Source organism: Canis lupus, chromosome 24 (genome assembly GCF_011100685.1).
Source record: "Canis lupus familiaris isolate Mischka breed German Shepherd chromosome 24, alternate assembly UU_Cfam_GSD_1.0, whole genome shotgun sequence".
Classification (NCBI taxonomy): Eukaryota; Metazoa; Chordata; class Mammalia; order Carnivora; family Canidae; genus Canis; species Canis lupus.
In genome coordinates, this window is record NC_049245.1 from 24377629 (window position 1) to 24390944 (window position 13316).

General features: G+C 37.7%; 1 protein-coding gene across 11 annotated transcripts in view; it reads right to left on the reverse strand.

The window, feature by feature from the left end:
• Positions 1–13316, reverse strand: part of NCOA6 (nuclear receptor coactivator 6) — a 91078-nt gene that overhangs the window by 62646 nt on the left and 15116 nt on the right. For 9 of the 11 annotated variants that reach the window (XM_038572062.1, XM_038572059.1, XM_038572058.1 and 6 more), the window contains 2 exons: positions 1681–1783; positions 68–140 (listed from right to left, as the gene is read on the reverse strand). The gene's annotated coding sequence lies outside the window, so the exon portion shown is untranslated. The remainder of the gene's footprint in view (positions 1–67; positions 141–1680; positions 1784–13316) is intronic. The other 2 variants (XM_038572054.1, XM_038572055.1) reach the window with 1 other exon arrangement.

The window sequence follows — 13316 nt, forward strand, 5'->3', positions numbered from 1 at the left end:
TTTTAAAAATGTTTGAAATTGTTCATAATAAAAATGTTTTTAAAAGAAAAGAAAAAAGCAAGCATACCAGCAACAAACTACTGCTCCGAGGTAAAACTCCACCAGACATCAGGATGGCTTAGAAGCTTACTTATGAACACCTTCCAAATCATAGGATTAAAAATAAATATACGTAAACATGTATATTTGTAAATATATAAATTTGTATTACTTATAACTTGTTACTTTTAAGTACATGAATTTATATATCAGATATATTATACATATAACTGCTAATATGCACCAGACTTACATTTAGATCTGAAGATAAAGGACTGGTGTAGGTAGCTGAATAATGAGTAAAAGACTGTCACAGGTTATTCAGATTATCAACTTGGCTGCCATTTAAACAAAAGACAAGGCCCTATGTTGTACATCGGAAATCATAAATTCCCATACTCACAGGGGTCAGGCAAATAAAATAAGAGAAGTACACTGGATATTAAATGCATTTGCACATACTGTATAAATGATCTGGGCAACAGGAAACTCACAAACCCATCCATGCTAAGCAGCCACTACTCTTCTCTAGCCTATTACTTTCTTTTTGGAAAGATGGGAGGGGTTGTACAGGCCCAGCACTAGTAGATGTTCTAAATTTTAAGAAAAGACTAAAATCCATATATTCAGTGAATATCTCCAGAATTTAAAAATAGCTTTACATTTTTGGAAAATACTGCAGGCTAAATGAAACATGCTGTAGTTGCATAAGGCTCAGCCATCAGTTTTCAATCTCTTCTTTTCTTTTCTCTTTTCTTTCTTTTCTTTCTTTCTTTCTTTCTTTCTTTCTTTCTTTCTTTCTTTCTTTCTTTCTCTTTCTTTCTTTCTTTCTTTTTCTTTCTTTTCAGTTTTCAATTTCTATGACTTATATGATTGACTAGTCCAACATTAGGTCTGGGTGAATTATGCAGGGTTTGGTATAGTGCTGGCAGAGACCAGATATTTAAAATGCATTTAAACGTTATGATGTGCCAGGGCACCTGGGTGGCTCAGTCAGTTGAGTGTCCGACTCTTGATTTCACTTCAGGTCATGATCTCAGGGTCATGAGACTGAGCTCTACTTTGGGCTCCTCACTCAGTGTGGAGTCTGCTTGAGATTCTCTCTCTCTGCCTTTCCCACTTGTGCTGTCTCTCATAAATAAATAAATCTTAAAAAAAAAAAGTTATGATGTGCTTCCTGAGAGGCCTGTGGACTCTAAGATAAAGAAAAAGAAATCAAGGTTTCAACCCCAGAAGAACAGAAAGCACTCAACTCAGTGAATTTTGGGTTTCATTAAACATGCTGATGCCTCCCACAACTGGTTGAAGGACCATCTTCTAATTTTTTTTTAAGATTTTATTTATTTATTCATGAGAGACACACAGAGAGAGGCAGAGACACAGGCAGAGGGAGAAGCAGGCTCCATGCAGGGAGCCTGATGTGGGACTCGATCTTGGGACTCCAGGATCATGCCCTGAGCCGAAGGCAGATGCTTAACCGCTGAGCCACCCAGGCATCCCAAAGACCACCTTCTCCTTTGACAATATGCCAGATGATGAAGGAAACAGTTTTTTTATTTGCTATGTGACTTTGGTAGAGTAATTCTGTTGCAAGGAATTAAGCTAAGCCTTAACTACTCTTTTACATAATATTTCACTTACCAAAATGTCTTTAATTTTTATCATTTATCCAGGTCATCTTCTAAGTCCAAACAAGCTGGCATTTTTAGGGCCAGTATTTCAAGGCAGCAGCCAAATAAAAATTCTAAAAAAGAGAGAGAGAGAAAATAAAGTTTCAGTATTATACAGAAATTAGAAATTACAGAGGTGACATCTTTGTAACAGAAGTCAATGCAAGTATCACAAGTTGCCAAGTCAACTTAGACATCTTCAGATGATGTTAAAACAGAATTTTCATTAAGTCTACAACATATATCTTTTTTCTGAAATTAAACCACTATTCAACAAGCATTTCAAAGACTATGGATTCAAAACTCAGGGACATATATGAGATTCCCTTAAATAAATCTTTAAAAAGAAACGAATTGGAATATTACAAACACTTCCTTTATATGACAAAATAAATCTTTTTGACCCTAAGTTGTCAGCAGCTTGCTTAATGGGGAAAAGCTGGGAAGAAGACAGATATCCATTAGGTATTATTAAACACTGTGCAGGAGATATAAAGTCAATGAAATGAAACAAGACTAATAGTAAAAAATTGGGAAAAAGAGTATAAAATTATCACTATTAGCAGATGATATTTGTATTTGTATTCTTGAACATCTTAGAAAATCAACAAGGAAACAGAAAAAATAAAAAAATTCAGTAAGGGTGCCTGGGTGGCTCAGAAGTTGAGCATCTGCCTTTGGATCAGGTCATGATCCTTGGGGTCCTGGGATGGAGTCCCACATCGAGCTCCCACAGGAAGCCTACTTCTCCCTCTGCCTGTGTCTCTGTCTCTTTCTTTCATGAATAAATAAATAAAACCTTAAAAAAATTCAGTAATGTAGAATGGTACAAAATACACAGAAAACAATAGTTTTTATTACATTTGCAATCGATCAACAGTAGCTGGGGGAAAAAATCTAATTTACAACAGCAAAAAAAGATAAAATATTTAGGAGTGAACTAAAAAGAAAATGCACAGCTACAAGATGAAAATTTTAAAATACTAACGAAGGCTCCAAATAAAAAAAAAAATTTGAACAAATGGAATGACACCAAATTAACAGATAAAAAAACTCCTAAACATCAATTCTCCATAATTTAGAATTTAATAATCCCAATAAAAAATGCTAACTTATTTTTTTAAATGGACAAGCTGACTTTAAAGTTCATATGGAAACAAGAAAAAAAAAAAAACCTGAAAAAAAATGAGCAGTGAAAGAGATAAGCCTTACCAGATATCAAAACATAATGCCTCAGTAATTAAAACTGTGTATGTAGTACTGGCATATAAACAAATGGAAGACCAATGGAAGACTAACATCCCCCAAACTGATCAAAATGGATATGGAATTTTAGAATCTCATGAAGGTGGGAAAAATTAATTTTTCACTAAATGGGTGTAAGTAGCCATGTAGGGAAAAAAAGAAATTAGAGCTATAACTCATATCAAGAGAACTCCAAATGGACCCAAAACTTCAATGTAACAAATGAAACCCTACAAGTATTAGAAGTACAGGGATCCCTGGGTGGCGCAGCGGTTTGGCGCCTGCCTTTGGCCCAGGGTGCGATCCTGGAGACCCAGGATCGAGTCCCACGTCAGGCTCCCGGTGCATGGAGCCTGCTTCTCCCTCTGCCTGTGTCTCTGCCTCTCTCTCTCTCTCTCTCTCTCTCTCTCTGTGACTATCATAAATAAATAAAAATTAAAAAAAAAAAAAAGAGAGAGAGCATAAGCAGGGGGAACAGCAGGCAGAGGGAGACAGAGAGGAAGAAGCAGGCTCTCCATTGAGCAGGGAGCCCAAGACCCCAGGATCATGACCTAAGCCAAAGGCAGATGCTTAACTGACTGCATCACCCAAGCACCCTGGAGAGTAAGACCTTTTATTTATGCTTCCTGATGTGATGTAACCTTAAGTACCAGTCATCATCTACAATGTATTATCACTCAAAATGCCTAACCTAGATCTAAACATATCTTTAAACTTAATTTCTCCTTTATAGGAAATTCAGGAGATAGAGCAATGAGTACAATTACATGACGAAGTATTCGATTACATGCATGAAGAAATAATCAGATGTAGAATGTGGGATTTGCTACAACAAAGGTGATCTGGTCTCTTCAAAACCCAATTCTCAATTAAAAGACTTCAGAAATATAACCACCAAATCCAATGCATGAATGTTACCTACACACACCTTGAAGAAAACAGCCAGAAAATTTTTAGACAGTGGGGAAAACTGAATGTGAAGTTACAGAAGATTTTAGGGCATTCTGAAAAATGTTCTTGGGTGTGAGTGCCTAGGTGGCTTAGTCAGTTGAGCCTCCAACTCTTGGTTTTGGCTCAGATCATGATCTCAGGGTCTTAAGACTAAGACCCCTGTCAGACTCCCCTTGTTGGGCTCCCTGCTTGGCTAGGAGTCAGCTTGAGATTCTTTCCCTCTGCCCCTGCCCTCACATGCACATGTGCTTGTGTGCACTCTCTAATAAATAAATAAATTTCAAAAACAAACAGCAGTGTCTGTGTGGCTCAGTGGCTCAGGTGGTTAAGCATCTGACTTCCATTCAGGTCATGATCTCAAGGTCCTGAGACTGAGCCCCACGTCAGGCTCTGAGCTCAGCAGGGAGCTTCTCTCTCTCTCTCTCCCTCCCTCCCTCCCTCCCTCCCTCTGCCCATCCCACCCTCATGCTCACTCTCTCTCTCAAATAAATAAATAAAATCTTAAAACAGAAGTTCTTGAGTGTGGTAATATTATTTGTGATTGTGTAGAAAATGCCCTAATTCTTAGGAGATTCATGGGAAAGTATTTAGGGATAAAGTGTCATAATGTCTGCAACTTATTTTCAAAGTATTCAGCAAAAACAGGTAGCTAGACAGACATGATGCAGATACAGCAAATTATTATCACTGTATTTTTTCTATATGTTTGAAATTTTTCATATTAAAAAGCTGGGGAGGAGGGTATAAATAAATCCTGGGAGGGTATGAATAAATCCTGGGTGCCTGGGTGGCTTAGTTGATTAAGTGTCTGCCTTCAGCTCAGGTCTTAGGTCATGATCTAAGGGTCCCGGGATCCAGTCCCATGTGGTCTGGTTTTTTAACCTCAAGTTCAGCGCCTCTTCCACCATATACTAAATTCTCTTTTTACCAGGGTGATTCCCAGACAATGAACAATTAGCAGAAATACCAAAACCAAGTGATATAGTTTATTTCAGGTCAATACTTGCCCCAAATACTCCAAAATGACTAAAGTCAGAATATCTGAGATCAAATGAGTATATGCCTTGAAAGAACTGCAGTAACTCTCAATTTTGGCTATACATTTGGGAAATTTTTTTTTAAAGATTTTATTTATTTATTCATGAGAGACAGAGAGAGAGAGAGAGAGAAGCAGAGACACAGGCAGAGGGAGAAGCAGGCTCCAGGTAGGGAGCCAGATGTGGGACTCGATCCCAGGACTCCAGGATCACACCCTGGGCCGAAGGCAGGCACTAAACCACTGAGCCACCCAGGGATCCCCCATTTGGGAAATTTAAAAAAATATTTGGGAAAATTTTAAAAATAATGCCTGAGTCATATACTATGTACTGTGGCCTAAGTTTTGGGCATTGAAACAGTGGCCAGCTGACTTTTAATATGTAGCCAAAGTTTAAAAACCACACTTTTGATACATTATTTAATTTACTGTATATGAGGAAACTGAGTCAGGTGGGGAATGTGGCTTAAGAATTTGCTCAAAGAGGGCAGCCCGGGTGGCTCAGCGGTTTAGCGCTGCCTTCAACCCAGAGCCTGATCCTGGAGTCCCACGTCAGGCTCCCTGCATGGAGCCTGCTTCTCCCTCTGCCTATGTCTCTGCCTCTCTCTCTCTCTGTGTTTCTCATGAATAAATAAAATCTTTTTAAAAAGAAAAGACTTAAAAAAAAAAAAAAAGAATTTGCTCGAAAAAGTGACGGAGAAATGAGAGCTTTTTCTTCTGTTGCTTATTAGAAAATTTGATTGTAAAAAAAAAAAAAAAGAAAATTTGATTGTTTCTTTAAATTTGTTATGTAATACAAACCATATTATTTGTGAGAAAATCAAACAAAACATAACTATATAGAATCTAAAAGTGAACTATACCACCCTGTATTCCATCTTGGTTTTTTTTATGTCCTTGGAGTCCCTTTTCTATGTCCTTTCTATGACCTTGGAGTCCCTTAAACCCTTCTTAGCTTCTATGTTATCATTTAGAAAATGATGAGCTAACATTTTCCAGATCTAAGGACACTATAACTATTTTAATCCTTGGCTATTTGACTTCAATGTTAATCATACTTCCCTGAGGAACTGGAAATCATTTGGTGCAAGGTCTCTAACTCTTTCTTCTTCCACTAGTGGCTGTTGTCCACACTATTCTCATCTCCCTCCTTTCAAAAAGTTAATCTAAGCTGGAAGTTAAAATGGAGGCTACCTAAGAATACCTGGTTCATCTCTATCATTGCCTCCACCCTAATTTTTCAATGGTATTTTCATTGTTATACTTAAGGAAGCAATAAGAGTCAAAGTTATTAACAACACTGGAAATTAGGACTGCGCAGCTCAAAGAATCATTGGACCCAAAAATTACTTTAATGCCCAAGGCAGGAATGGGACTTGAAATCCAACAGAAGAGCCAGGCAGGAAGGTAACAGATTTTTAACTGACTCCCATATGTGTGGCTCCATCCCTCCAGCTACCTGCTGTAAAACAGCTTTCTCCAGGAGCACCTGGGTGGCTCAGTCAGTTGGGCATTCCACTCTTGGTTTCAGCTCAGGTACTGATCTCAAGGTCGTGAAATTGAACAACCCTGTATCTGCTCCACACTCAGCCCAGTCTGCTATGATTCTCTCCATCCCTCTCCCTCTGCCCCTCCCTACTCCCTGCGCACATGCATGATTCCCACCCCACCCCCACTCAAATAAATAAATCTCTCAAAAAATTTTAAAAAATAAAACAGCTCTCCAGAGTAAGCAATGGCAGAGATGATACCTACACTCGCATGACAGACCCATTTAGAATAGTTAGCACTATTACATGCCCATGGCTTCCCCTCTCTATTTCAGGTTCTATAACATACAAAGTAGTACACACACATCTTGGAATTTGAAGACAGACAAGGAAGACTTGACCAACCAAAAGCCTTAGGAGCATTACATTCAGGAACCACAGGTATTTGTAGCTTAGGCTTCAAATTATCAAAAACAAATTCTCCTTTCTGAAGTCAAATTACCCAGGCTACAGAAAGGGATATCCCCCACCCCCATTGCTCCTGTCCCCTCAGTCAAATAGGAGGAACATAAATGACTGCTAGACACAAAAAGTATTCCAAAACTATCACTGATTAGTTCTTTAGCTTAACACCTGAAAGGAAAGGCAACTTATAGAGCCAGCAAGCAGCCAGTGAGGTACCTATCTATCTTGTTTATTTGGTAAGTACCAGACCTATACACCCCTATCCTTTTTCAAGGAAGAATAACTGAGGGAAAGGAACATTCCAACACATAAGAGAAACTCTGCACCTGTAATTCAGAAAGTTAATATGTAAGGAGGAACAGGTTAAATTTTAGATATCAACTACATTATTCTCAATAGATTTGATAAAACATTAAAATGAGAGATCAAAGTCCCTAGACAGGAATGAAAAGAAGTAGTTGAGATACAAAAGTGGAAATAATAGAGGGAAAAAGCAAAAGAAAAATAACGTAAAAAAGTAAATATGTCACCTCAGATTTCAGATCTTTACTAAAAGTTATAAGAACAGAATATTTAATTAGATGTATGGGGATGACAATTTGAGAAACTTCCATAATAGAGATGGAAAGGACAAAGTAATGGAAATTATGAAAGAAGATCGATAGAGAACAAATGAACAGAAACAATAATCAAAGCTTTGTTTGTTTGTTTGTTTGTTTTTAAGTAGGCTCCATGACCAACAGGGGGCCTGAACTCACAATCCTGAGATCCAGACCACTTAGCCAGCCAGGGGCCCCAATAATCAAAGGTCTTTTAAAAGGGAAATGAATACTTTCCTGAGTCAAAAAATGTTCTGCATCTCTAGCTCAAAAGAGCTCATAAAATACCAGGCAAAATTACTGAAAAGATAATGACAGCTAGATTTTTTTCTAGTCAAACTTTTAGATTTTAAGGATAAAGAAAATGTCCCACAATCAACCCACAAAGCAATAAAGAAGTCATACACAGATGACCAGAAATCAGGCTGACCTTGGATTTCTGCTTCGTAAGATCAGAAGTCAATGGCAAAATAGTAAAAAATTAGGAGTGGAAAATAATGTGACCTAATAATTCTGTCCTCTCCCTGACCAAGCAGTCATTCAGTCTGAAACTAACATAAAGATACTTTTATCAGATACTTTTCATAAAAATATTATCTAATAATAATTAACCAAAAACAAAGACCTTGAGACGGGATGAAATCAGCTAAACATTAAGTCTAAAAAAATTGTTATAAATATGATTAGCATCAATGCTATTTTTTTTAATCATAAACTTCTAATTGTTCAGACAAAATTCTACCTCTTACTGTCCTCCATTCTTTTTCAAACATCTTTCAAATGTTCAGGTACTTAATAGCCTTCAGTTCCTTTCTAATAACCATGGGTTAAATGGGTTTTTCCTATTCAGCTTTAGAGCCTCCATGGGAAGACAAATTCTAAGCACAAATGAAGAGTGTGAATTCTGGGCCTTTAATACCCAACATCCAGAAGTGTCTACAAAGGTGCAAGACTAGCCAGCCGTACTACAATTACACAGTCATCAGAAATTGGCCACTTATCGTCGTCTCTACTCCTTTACAGATATTTTGAATGATTGCTAACCCTAACCTTATTTCTAACTCATAACCCTAACACTACCCTAAATCCTCTAAGTAAGGAATGGAATACTATGCTCCTTATCCTTGACATTTAACTGTATCTATTACTTGGTATTGGGATTTTTTTTCCTTTCTATATTATTTTTCTATTTATTCAATGCTGCTTACTTATTGAATAAAGAGCACTGAATAAAAGCTATTTTTTAAAAAAATCATTGAAAAGGAAGATCTATAAGATATGAAATAAAAATGAACTATTACTAGTCACCATTATCTTCATCTGAGTACTATGAACAATTCTGCTAATATGTTCAACAATTCTGTTGTTAATTTAATGGGTTAAGTTCTCCTATTAAAGGGTAAAGAGGGGCAGCCCAGGTGGCTCAGCAGTTTAGTGCCGCCTTCAGCACAGGGCCTGATCCTGGAGACCCGGGATCAAGTCCCATGTCAGGCTCCCTGAATGGAGTCTGCTTCTCCTTCTGCCTGTGTCTCTGCCTCTCTCTCTCTCTCTCTTTGTCTCTCATGAATAAATAAATAAAATATTTATAAATAAATAAATAGTAAAGAGTTTTAGACTAGATCAAAGAGCATTTGTGTATTCCAGATACCTCATATAACAGAAACCATATAATAACTGATCTTTTGTGACCAGCTTCTTTCACTTCGCATATTTTGAAGGTGTTGGAGCAAGTAACATTTTTTTTTAAAGATTTTATTCATTTATTCATGAGAGACAGAGACAGAGAGAGTGGTAAAGACACAGGCAGAGGGAGAAGCAGGCTCCATGCAGGGAGCCCGATGTGGGACTGGATCCTGGGACTCCAGGATCACTCCCTAGGCCGAAGGCAGGCACGTAAACCGCTGAGCCACCCAGGGATCCTGCAAGTAACATTTTTAAAATCACCAAACAATATCCCTTACCAAGGGATCCCTGGGTGGCGCAGCAGTTTAGCGCCTGCCTTTGGCCCAGGGCGCAATCCTGGAGACCCGGGATCGAATCCCACGTCGGGCTCCCGGTGCATGGAGCCTGCTTCTCCCTCTGCCTGTGTCTCTGCCTCTCTCTCTCTCTCTCTCTCTCTCTGTGTGACTATCATAAATAAATAAAAATTTAAAAAAAAAAAAATATCCCTTACCAAAAAATACCCTATTTATTTATCCATTCACTTTTCAGTTGCTTCCACTTTTCATTATTATGAATAATGTTGCTATGAATATTCGTAATATGAGCTTTTACATGGATATGTTTTCATTTCTCTCGAATATACATATGTATATGGCTATATATTTACAGCTAGGAGTAAAAGTGCTAGGTCCTACATTCTATGTTTAACTTTTTGAGGAATTGCCAAACTGTTTTACAAAGCAGTTACACCATTTTATACTCCCACCAGCAGTGTACAAGGGTTTAAATTTCTCTGCATCCTCACCAAGACTTGTTATTACCTTTCTGATTATAGCCATCCTAGTGGGTATGAGTGGTATCTCACTGTGATTTTGATTTGCATTTCCCTGGTGCCAAATGGTGTTGAGCATATTTTCGTTTTTATTTGACACTGGCATAATTTGCAGAAACATCTATTCAAATCCTTTGCTAATTTCTGAAATTGGAATATTTGACTATTGAGTTATAAGAGTTCTTGATATATATTTTTTATATTATGTAGTTAACATACAATGTTATATTAGTTTCAGGTGTACAATACAGTGATTCAATAATTCTATACATTACTCAGTGCTCATCAAAATAAGCGTAATCCTCTTCATCTATTTCATCCCCCTCCCCCGTAACCAGCAGTTTGTTTTCTATATTTACGAGTCCAGTTTTTTGTCTTTTTTCCTTTGCTCATTTGTTTTGTCTCTTAAATTCCACATATGAGTGAAATCATATGGTATTGTTTTTCTCTGATTGACTTATTTCACTTAGCACTATACCCTCTAGGTCCATCCATGTTGTTGCAAAAGGCAAGATTTCATTCTTTTTATTTTTTATGGCTGAGTAATATCCTGTTGTGTATATATATCACATCTTCTTTATCTATTCATCTATTTAAAAAAAAAGATTTATTTATTTGAGAGAGAGAAGAGGTAGGAGGAAGGGCACAGGGAGAGGGAGAGAAAACTTTAAGCAGACTCCATGCTGAGCATGGAGGCCGAGGCAGGGCTCCATTTCATGACCCTGAGATCATGACCTGGGCCAAAACCAAGAGTCAAAAAAAAAAACAAAAAAAAAAAAAACCAAGAGTCAGAGGTTTTCTTTGTTTTTTTTGTTTTGTTTTCTTTTGTTTTTGTTTTTTAAGGTTTTATTTATTCATGAGAGACACACAGAGAGAGGCAGAAACAGGCAGAGGGAGAAGCAGGCTCCATGCAGGGAGCCTGATGTGGGACTCAATCCCGGGACTCCAGGATCACGCCCTGAGCCAAAGGGCAGACAATCAACCACTTAGCCACCCACCCAGGTGTCCCAAGAGTCAGAGGTTTTAACTGACTGTGCCACTCAGTGCTCCTACCCACTCATCTATTGGTGGACAGTTGGGCTGCTTCCATAATCTTGCTATTTTAAATAATGCTACAATAAACATAGATGTGCACATATCCTTTAGAATTAGTGTTTTCACATTTTTTAGGTAAATACCCAGTAGTGGAATTACTGGATCATATGCTAATTGTTTTTAATATTTTGAGGTGGCTGCACCAATTTGCATTTCTGCCAACAGTGCATGACGGTTCCTTTTTCTCCAGATCCTTTCTGATACTTGTGTTTCTTGTTTTTTTTTTTTTTTATTTTAGCCATTCTGACCGGTGAGAGGTGATATCTCATCGTGGTTTTTTGATCTGCATTTCTCTGATGATGAATAACGTTGAGCATCTTTTCACGTGACTGTTGGTCATCTGGATGTCTTCTTTGGAGAAATGTCTATTTATGTCCATTTTTAAACTGGATTATTTGGGGTTTTTTGTGTTGAGCTGCGTAAATTCATTATATATTTTGGATACTAACCTCTTAATCAGGTAAGTTGTTTGCAATATCTTCTTCCATTCAGCGGCTATCTTTTTGTTTTGTTGATTGTTTCCTTTGCTGTGCAATAGCTTTTTATTTTGATGTGGTCTAAATAGTTTATTTTTGCTTTTGTTTCCCTTGCCTTAGGAGACATATCTAGAAAAACACTGCCAGAGCTGATACCAGAGAAATTACTGCCTCTGTTCTCTTCCAGGATTTTTATGGCTTCAGGTCTCACATTTAGGTTCTTTACTCCATTTTGAGCTTATTTTTGTGTATGGTGAAAGAAAGTGGTCCAGTTTCAATCTTTTGCATATCACTATCAAGTTTCCCTACCACTGCTTGAAGAAACTTTTTCCCATTGCATATTCCTGCTGCCCCCTTTGTCAGATTAATTGACCATTTAATTGCGGGCTTATTTCTGGGCTCTCTGTTCTGGGCTCTCTGCTTTGTGTCTATTTTTATGCCAGTATCACACTGTTTTGATTACTATAGTTTCATAGTATCTTGAAATCTGGGATTGTGATATCTCAGGTTTTGTTCTTCTTTTTCAAGACTGCTTTGCCTATTCAAGGTCTTTTGTAGTTCGACACAAATTTTTTTTTTTTTTAGATTTTATTTATTTATTCATGAGAGACACAGAGAGAGAGAGAGAGAGAGAGAGAGAGAGAGGCAGAGACACAGGCAGAGGGAGAAGCAGGCTCTATCAGGGAGCCCGAGGTGGGACTCGATCCCGGGACTCCAGGATCATGCCCCGGGCAGAAGGCAGGCGCTAAACCACTGAGCCATCCAGGTGTCTCAAGGTACTGGATTCTTAAATCAAAATATTTAACCCCCTTTTTATGTATTTATACAAATATTTAGGTAAAAAAAAGGTCACAAGTTGCAACAGTGGCCAAATCTGCTTTAATTAGCTAAAGCTGTGGTTCCCCAACTTGTCTGTACTTTAGAATCACCTATGGATCTTTAAAAAAATTCCAAAACTGGGATGCATAGGTGGCTCAGCGGTTTAGCGCCTGCCTTTGGCCTGATTCTGGAGTCCCGGGATCGAGTCCCCCATCGGGCTCCCTGCATCGAGCCTGCTTCTCCCTCTGCCTGTGTCTCTGCCTCTCTTTCTCTTTGTCTCTCTTATGAATAAATAAAACATTTTTAAAAAATTAAAAATTCAAAAACCCAAGTCATAGCCCCAGGCCAATTAAATCACAATAGAGTGAAGAGTAGGGAAGGAAGGGAGACAAAGGCATTGATAATTTGCCAAGTTCCACAGGTGAGTCCAATGTGAAGAGAAGTTTGGAAAATCACTAAGCTAGAGTTTTTATCTGACTGAATAATGTTAAAATTCATTCTTGGTAACAGAGACAGACAAAAGGGAAAACAAAACAAAACCCACACTCTACGCATTTGCCTTTCTCTGAGTCAGATTGCAAGGTACCATTCCCCCCACCTCCAATGTTATGAATTCTGAAAACATAAGAAAGAGGGCCAGATAATTATTTTTCTTCTTGGGTTTATTCATGCCTCCATTCCCCTCCAGAATCATAGACAACTAAGATATTCACTTTTAATCTTTTCTCAGTGCTTCTCATGAAACCAATAAAGAATTTTACCATATTACATATATTCAACATAACTTAAAAAGACAAAGCTCACTTGCTTTTTTATTAAGAAACTGGTTTTCTGATAAGAGGATCTTATTTAATTCCATTGCCCTCAGTCCAATTCACATGTCAAATGTAGCTTACCAAATTAAAATGCCCCACGGACATTAAAATGATTAAAGATC